Source organism: Bubalus kerabau, chromosome 1 (genome assembly GCF_029407905.1).
Source record: "Bubalus kerabau isolate K-KA32 ecotype Philippines breed swamp buffalo chromosome 1, PCC_UOA_SB_1v2, whole genome shotgun sequence".
NCBI lineage: Eukaryota > Metazoa > Chordata > Mammalia > Artiodactyla > Bovidae > Bubalus > Bubalus kerabau.
In genome coordinates, this window is record NC_073624.1 from 62500590 (window position 1) to 62509606 (window position 9017).

At 36.8% G+C, this 9017-nt stretch overlaps 1 pseudogene; it reads left to right on the top strand.

The window, feature by feature from the left end:
• Positions 1 to 3617: 3617 nt before the first annotated feature.
• On the top strand, positions 3618 to 7037 carry LOC129644857 (olfactory receptor 9K2-like; annotated as a pseudogene).
• Positions 7038 to 9017: the final 1980 nt, after the last annotated feature.

The window sequence follows — 9017 nt, forward strand, 5'->3', positions numbered from 1 at the left end:
TCATGAAAGTCTGAAAGGATTATACCATTGAAGATGCCATCATTGTTATAGAAAATCTGTGAAAGCCATCAATCCTGAAATAGTAAAGTCCTGCTGGAGAACTGGTTCAAGATGCTGTGCATGACTTCACATGATTTACAACAGAGCCAATCAAGTAAATCATGAAGATATTGAAGATATGACAAAAAAAGTTGGTGAAGTGGGTAAAGTGTTTCAAGATATGGATGTTGGAGAAATTCAAGAACTCATAAATACCACAACAAAAGAATTAACAGAAGAGTTGATGGAGATGAGTAGCTCTCAATCAGTGCCAGATGACTAGGAAGAAGATACAGAAGAAGCAGTGCCAGAGAAAGTGACATTAGGCAATTTGGCAGAAGGACTCCAGTTATTAAAGACTGCTTTTGATTTCTTTTATGACATGAACCGTTCTACCTCTGGGTTGACCAAAAAATTCATTTGGGTTTTTCTGTACTCTGTTATGAAAACCTGAATAAACTTTTTGGGGAATGCAATACATTATGAATTACAATATGGTACAGTATTGGTGGGCTTCCCAGGTGTCTCAGTGGTAAAGATCCCTCAGTTTGGAAGATTCCCTATAGTAGGAAATGGCAACACCAGTATTCTTTTCTGGAGAATCCCATGGATGGAGGAGCCTGGTGGGTGACAGTTCAGGGGTTGCAAATAATTGGACATGACTCAGTGAATGAGCATGCATGCATTGTATGTGTATGTCACTCTCCAATAATTAGAGAAACTACATGAGAACATCATAGGTAGGTGGGTTTTTTTTTTTTTTTAAATAACAATGTTTCTAATGCTGTATTGTGGATATGACTATAATACTCTATATAATAAAAGTTTATAATGATTCATTCATTAATTGTGTAGGTTGCACTACCATGAGGCAACTAAATTGAGTACACAGTCTCATAAAGCAATCATATTGTTACTTCTTAATTATCAATACAAAAATCCTTATACTTGTAAATAAATATGAATTTCTTTTTCTCATCATCATTTCACTTTTTATATATTTTTATATTTTCATTTTTGATTTCTAGTATTAGCAATATGTATAATATATACAATATTTTGTATTATGTAAGACGTACTGATGTAGGCACTGACAGATAACTTGGCAGATAGTCTTGCTCCTTGGAAGAAAACCTATGACAAATGTAGAGAGTGTATTAAAAACCAGAGACATCATTTGCTGACAGAAGGCCATATAGTCAAAGCTATGGTTTTTCCAGTAGTCATGTATGGATGTGAGAGTTGGACCATAAAGAAGACTGAGTGCCGAAGAATTGATGCTTTTGAATTGTGGTGTTGGTGAAGACTCTTGAGAGTCCCTTGGACTACAAGGAGATCAAACCAACCAATCCTAAAGGAAATCAACTCTGAATATTCATTAGAAGGACTGATACTGAAGCTGAGGCTCCAATACTTTGGACACCTACTGTGACGAGCTGACTTATGGAAAAAGACCTTGATGCTGGGAAAGATTGAAGACAGGAGGAGAAGCGGGTGACAGAGGATGATATGGTTGGATGACATCATCGACTCAATGGACATGAGTTTAAGCAACCAGGAGATAGTGAATGACAGGGAAACTTGGCGTGCTGCAGTCCATGGGGTCACAAAGAGTTGGATAAGACTGAGTGACTGAACAACAACATTTGTTGATGTAAGATTCACTACTCAGCAACAACAACATTTGTTTACTGTAAGATTCACTACACAGCAAATTGCCTCCAGTAATTCTTGTTGTATCATTTTCTAAAAATTCTGGGACATATATTATTCTACATTCTAATCCAATTAAATTTGTCCTTTTGGTGGGCAATATCCACATATATGAATGATGCATATAACTCAGCAATAAAAAAAACAAAAACAAAAACAAACAACCTGAATAAAAAATGAGCAGAGACACACAGAAGGGCTTGTGGACACAGAGGATGAAGGAAAGGGAGACAAACTGAGAGAGTAGAGTTGACATATATACTCTATCATGTGTAAAATAGCTAGCTAGTAGAAAGTGGCTGTTTAGCACAGGGAACCCAGCTCCATGCTGAGCGGGCTGGGATGGTGGGGGTAGGAGAGAGGTCTTAGAAGGAGGGGATATATGTGTACTTATAGCTGGTTCATGTTGTACAGCAGACACCAAGACAATATTGTAAAGCCACTATTCTCAAATTAAAAATAATTCTTTTAAAAATGTAGGCTCCTTATGGGCTTACTTTTTCTCTGTTTCCATCACTGATTTTTCTTTTACATTTACAACAGTGTGTGTTTCAACAATACGTGAGTGAAATAAAAAAAGTGGTCAAAGGACTTGAATATACATATTTCCAAAGGAGACAGACATATGGCCAACAGGCTCATGAAAGATGTTCAACATCACAAATTAATGCAAATCAAAGTCACAATGAGATACCACCTCCTGCCTGTTAGAATGGCTATTATCAAAAAGGCAAGAAATGAAAAGTATTGGTGAGGATGTGGAGAAAAGGAAACAGAGAGTTTCGGTGAGAATATAAATTGGCTTAGCCACTATAAAAACTTATGGATATTTCTCAAAATACTAAGAACAGAGCCAGCATATGATTCAGTCATTCCACTTCTTGGTATTTACCAAAGAATATGAAAGTACTAAATGAAAAGATATATGCACCCTTATGTTCATCACAGTACTATTTACAATAACCAAGATAGAAAAACAACTTTATATATAGAATAGAATTATATTCAACCATAAAAAAGATGAAACCTTGCCAATTGTGATAACACGGATGGACTTCAAGGATATTATAAGTTAGATAGAGAAAGATAAATACCATATGACTTCACTCATACATGGAATACAAAAAACAAACAAGCAAAAATCAAAATAAGTAAGCAAACCAAACCAATAAAAAATAAACATGTAGATACAGAGAAGAGAAGAGTGATTATCAGAGAGAAAGGTGGGGGAGTGGAGGGTGAAATGGGTTAAGGAGATCAACTATATGTTGATGGAAACTAAATTTTCAGTGGTGAGCACTGTGCAGTGTATATAGAAGTAGAAATATAATATATTCATGAAACTTGCATAATATAAAACAGTGTTACCTCAATAAGCAATAAATTAAAAAATAATATATCTTGAAATGCAACAGATATCAAAAAATTTTTTTTTGGTCTCCTTACAAGCATAGTCTTTAAGGCTAGTTTTTTATGCTTGTTCAAACTCAGAGAAGGCATTTCTTAGCTGTCTCCTTCTCTACTTCTCTCTGGTAAACTTCTAGTTGGTCGACAGCTCTTTGCTCTTATAGAGCCAACCATCTCTACTTAATTGCTTATCACCAAATTATTTTTAAGTTTCAGAATTCACTTATGCTTGAACTTTTCCACACTTTGTTCTAAATACAGTTCACTTGGAGCTCTCTTTATGGTACCTTTTTCACTCTAGGCAAAACCTGTGGTTCAGTTCTCTGAGTGACACCTCTGATTTAGGAACAGGTTTCTGGGTGTGGTCAGCAGCCAATGATATTATCACTCTTGGCATAGAAACCTCATCCTTTGAACTGAGGCTACTTAAAGCAGAGCTCCAGTATTCTTGGTGTAACATGACAGAGATCAAACTTCTACCCTATGAATGGAGGCTGGATAAAGAAAGAGATCTTCAAGATATTTTAGCCACTCTTGCTTTGAATAGACCTTCTGCATTATTTATACCTTGGGGTAAGATATATTTGCTGCCTGATACTCTCAAGGTGATGGGCTTCCCAGGTGGCACTAGTGGTAAAGAACTCATCTGCCAATGCAGGAGACAAAAGAGTGGTTCAATTCCTGGCTTGGGAAGATCCCCTGGAGGAAGGCACAGCAACCCATTCTAGTAGTCTTGCCTGGAGACTCCCATGGACAGGGGAGGTTGGTGGACTACAGTCCATTCGGTTGCAAACAGGTGGACATGAATAAAGCAACTTAACTCTCAGGGTGATATGATAGCCTTTGTCTGGTACCTAGGGGAAGAGAAATCTGTGTATTTTTTCCTGCACTTGCTTGAGTGTAGGAAAGTTATGCTGTGCTGAGAGAGGAGAAGAAGGAAGTGGGTCCTTGATCAAATAAGTGTGTGTGAATATTTATATTGACTTTATTCACAATATCTGAAATCAGAAAACACCTCAATTGCCCAAGATTTAAGAGTAGCAAAATTTGGTACATATGTAAATGGAATACTCATCAATAAAAAGAATGAGTTACTAATAGATATTACAAAATGAATAAATCTCAAAATCATTTTACTCAGTGAAAGAAACCTGAGAGAAAAGGGTGCATACTATATGCAAACATATTTATATGCAAAAAAAATCATATCACAGGTTAGCTGAAAATGGAGTTGGAAGCAGGCACAGTTAAAAAAGGGCATGATGTCTCTTGGAGGTGATGGAAATGCTGTGTCTTGATATGGTGATGGTTTCATTGATGTATAAAACAGGCAAAACTCACAGAAATGTATTACTCAGTGAATACAGTTTATTTCACACTAATTATTTCTCGATAAAGTGTTTGAGAAAAAATAATGAGTCGAGCTGCATTTTTAGATGCAAGGAGTTGTGTTTAGAACTCTGACTCAGATATGTCTTTTTTTGGATTGATGATTTTAAAAAAGATCTTTTTGGTCCTTCCCAAAGGATTCTCACAAGAAAACAGCTCTTGTATGTATGCTGACTCTTATTAGACTCAGGCTGCTTCCACACACTCCCACCCCCAATTTCTTTCTGTTCTTCTTCTCTATTTTAAGTCTGGAGTCCGTATGTTCCTCATGGATCTTGTCTCTGGAGTCTAGACATCTTAATAATAAATTTATACTTCTTTCTTTCCCAGAAGGACTATATCCCAGAAGGTAAAGAAAAGCTCAATGCTGCAATTATAAAAGTTTATACTGTTATGCCAAAGCCATTATGAAAACTGTTGCTTTTATTTGAGCAGATTATCAGAGATTCCAGATGACTCAGGACCTCTACTTGGATGTCTAAGACAATCTATTTTTGCTTCCTAAAAGCATTCAAGCACTAGAGAATGCAGAAGAGGAACTATCCTAATTATTGATTCCTCAGATTCACTTTGCATAAATATAGAATATAATTCCTGGAAGCATATCAGAATTAACCAAGCATCACTGCAAAATACATTTGTTTGTCTTCTACAAAGGACCATGACTTTTTCCAATGTCAACTACTAAAGGAAAATTCAGTAGTTTACATAGAGCAGTAGGAAAAATAAGGCCATTTTCTCTAAGGGAAGAATATGAAACTGGGAAAATGAACATGTATTTGGAAATTTTGAGAGGAAAGGGGTTCATTTTATTTTGACATAATGATTTTTAAAATTATTTTTGTAACATAGTCATTAAATTTGTTTACTCTTTCTAAAATTAAAATGATAACAAGACAAAACATCAGAGTTCTGCTGCTTCTTTTTACAGAACATGACTAATTACCAAACAATATAAGGTAAGAGTAAATTTGAAAGCATGTGAGTTTTTGACAAATAATAAATCACCAACTGACTACTTGTGTATTGAATACTCTGGGAAAAACATTCTCCGTTTTTCAGATATAAGTGTTTTTAGCTGTAAACTTATTAACATTAGAATGAATTTGATAGGAATAAATCTCAAAAATTAATCTGGTCCCTTGGTTCTAGGCAGGATTTTAAAGATATATAAATAAGATACATTAGTTTTCAAAAATATTTTTCAAAAGTATTTTACAACTACTACAGGGTTTCTTTTCACTGTCTAAATAATTTATACTCCTAAGATCCTAGCTGTGATCTTTTTAAAATCTTGCCCCTTTATAATTATCTTCATATTTAATTTTTGATGGATCTGGTGAATAACAAAAATATATCAAGACAACATCATACCATTTTACTGAAAGTCATCTTTTCCTCACCAAAATATTAAACTTCTTTCATATTTCTTTACCAAAGAAAAAGGTGATAGATATCACACAGTGATTAGAACATGCAACCACTCAGAAGTTACTGACTTCATTCTTGTAGGCTTCAGGGTCCGCCCAGAGCTCCACATTCTACTCTTCTTGCTTTTTCTGCTTGTCTATGCCATGATCCTTCTAGGGAATGTTGGCATGATGGTCATTATTATAACTGATCCCAGGCTGAACACACCAATGTATTTCTTCCTAGGCAACCTCTCCTTCATCGATCTCGTCTATTCATCTGTTATTGCACCCAAGGCTATGAGCAACTTCTGGTCTGTGAGCAAGTCCATCTCCTATGCAGGCTGTGTGACCCAGCTCTTTCTCTTCACCCTCTTCATTGTGACCGAGGGGTTTATCCTGGCAATCATGGCTTATGACTGCTTCATTGCCATCTGCAATCCTCTCCTCTACACTGTCCAGATGTCAACACGTCTCTGTGTTCAGTTGGTGGCTGGTTCCTATTTTTTTGGCTGTATCAGCTCACTTCTTCAGACCAGCAAGACATTTGCTTTATCCTTTTGTGCTTCTCGGGACATTGATCATTTTTACTGTGACACCGCCCACTTCAGAGACTATCTTGTTCTGACCTCTTCATCCTGAGAATGTTTTCTTTCACCTTATCTGGCCTCATTATCTTCCCTACCATCATAGTTATTATTGTTTCTTATTTGTACATTGTGTCCACAGTTCTAAAGATACCTTCCACTGAGAGACGTTAGAAAGCCTTCTCCACTTGCAGCTCCCACCTGGGAGTCGTGAGTGTACTGTATGGTGCTGTCTTTTTTATGTATCTCACTCCTGACACATTTCCTGAGCTCAGTAAAGTGGCCTCCTTGTGTTACACTCTACTCACTCCCATGTTGAATCCTTTGATTTACTCTCTGAGAAACAAAGATGTCAAAGAAGCTCTAAACAAACTTTTGGAGAAGAAAAGTAGTATTCTGTGATTATTATTTCTCTTCCACTAATGAGTGGTGTCTGTTTATTTTGTACTCCTCTGGTCATCAATGAAATTATTCTCCTGAGTATCATAGAGATACTAACAAAAGCTTTTTTTAAGGTAATATATTCTTTCCATATAGTACTTTATTTCCATGTGAGTATTGTCAAATGTAAATGTCTTGGATATTGGAGATGCTCTAGAGATGCTCAGAAGCATTGTTCAAGATGAATCTTCACACTGATCTCAAATAACAGTTTATTTCACAAAGTTGATTTCTATTTGTTTTTATGACATTCTGCTGAACACTATTTTTATACATCATTATCATGTTTAAATAATTATTTTGTCCAGTGTTAGCTTTGCTGAATTGCTCAGACTGTAAAGAATTGCCTGCAATGCAAGGGACCCAAGTTTAATCCTTGGGTTGAGAAGATCTCATGAAGAAGTAAATGGCCATCCACTCTAGCCTTCTTTCCTGGAGAATTCCATAGACAGAAGAGCCTGGAGGGCTATAGTCTATAGGCCACAAAGAGTCAAACACGAGTGAGTGAATAACACATTTTACACACAATCATTGGAATGTCCAACTTACTTTTTAAAGTAAATGATTCATGAATTATTACTAATTTCTCTAACATGCTAAAGGGTTTTGACCTGAAACAAACAGACTGCCAGATCTGTTTCTAGCAAATATGGGCTTGTTTAGGATCAGCAGAGAATTACAATTTGTGGTCTGTAATCATGGCGAGCTATATGCATGTTTTTGCATGCCAAGGGAAGGAGAACCATTTTATAGAAGAAAGAGGAAGTTGAGAACTCTGTAGTGAACACAGTCCTTGTTTTTCACTGGCTGAGTCTTTGCCAGGGAAAAAGAGTAATCTTCTTGTAGCCCTTCCAAAGGAATGGATCAAAGCCTGAAAAAGCCACCATTGTTTCAGAGAAAAAAAGCCCTGTTCACATTGATGTATGGCAAAAACCACCACAATACTGTAAAGTAATTAGCCTCCAATTAAAATAAAGAAATTAATTTTAAAAAAGGGGTGAAGGCTAGCCACCTTAGGAGAAGCAACCTCTGTTCTGCAGGGAACAGGCTGGTCAGTTTCCATGGAAGAGTCTGATCTCAAATCACACCAAAGTGCCAAATGACTAATAACCTAAAGAACCACATATTAACCAGAAAGTCAAAACATTTAAATAGATCCCAAATAAAGCCAGAGTGCTTCAAATGCAAAGAGGGTGAAAGCTCAGTTCCAGGATAAAAACACATCTTCACTCTCCAGAGTTGGTAGGTAAAACAGTAATCAACAATGGGCTCAAAAGAGGGTACTTCACCTGTTTGCACACCAGCCCTAGAGCTGTTGGGAATCTTGTCTGGTCCCTGTGGGGGCCACTGCAATGTTGACCTGAAACAAATAGACTGCCAGATATTTCTCCAGTAAACATGCAGGAGAAGCGCAGAGCTGCAATTCAAGGTCTGCCACCATGGCAAGACACATTCAAGTTCCCGAATGACAATGGAAAGAGAAATCTTTTAAAGAAGAAGAAAGGAAGATTGAGCATGTCAACTACAAATTGGCATTTGCCATATACCTGGTGGGCTGCCGTCTATGGGGTGGTAGAGAGTCGGACACGACTGAAGCGACTTAACAGCAGCAGCAGCAGCTATAACGATTAGATCAAGTACTGACACAGCTGCTGATTTTCAACACTCTCTGAATGGAGTTCAGGGTAGAGAACAGAAATGAGGCATTCTGTGCTCTGGGAAAAACTGGGAGAACAGGTCTTTAGATAGTTAGATATTTTCAGGAGCTGATTTTATGAACCCAATTTTTGTGTCTCCTCACATGTAGAAAAACACTGAAATCCATGGTGATAACTGTTCCTTGTAAGCAGCAGAAACATTCAAAAAATGTGTGCTTGATTTTTGAACAAAAAAATATGTGCAAAATATATGTACACGCCTTCAACAAAATCACATATATACTGACCATCTTTGGAGTAGTTTGTCAGAGCTATCTGAGGTGCTGTCTCCCAGACTGTAGACTTCATTTTGCCCCAAATACAATTTGACTCAT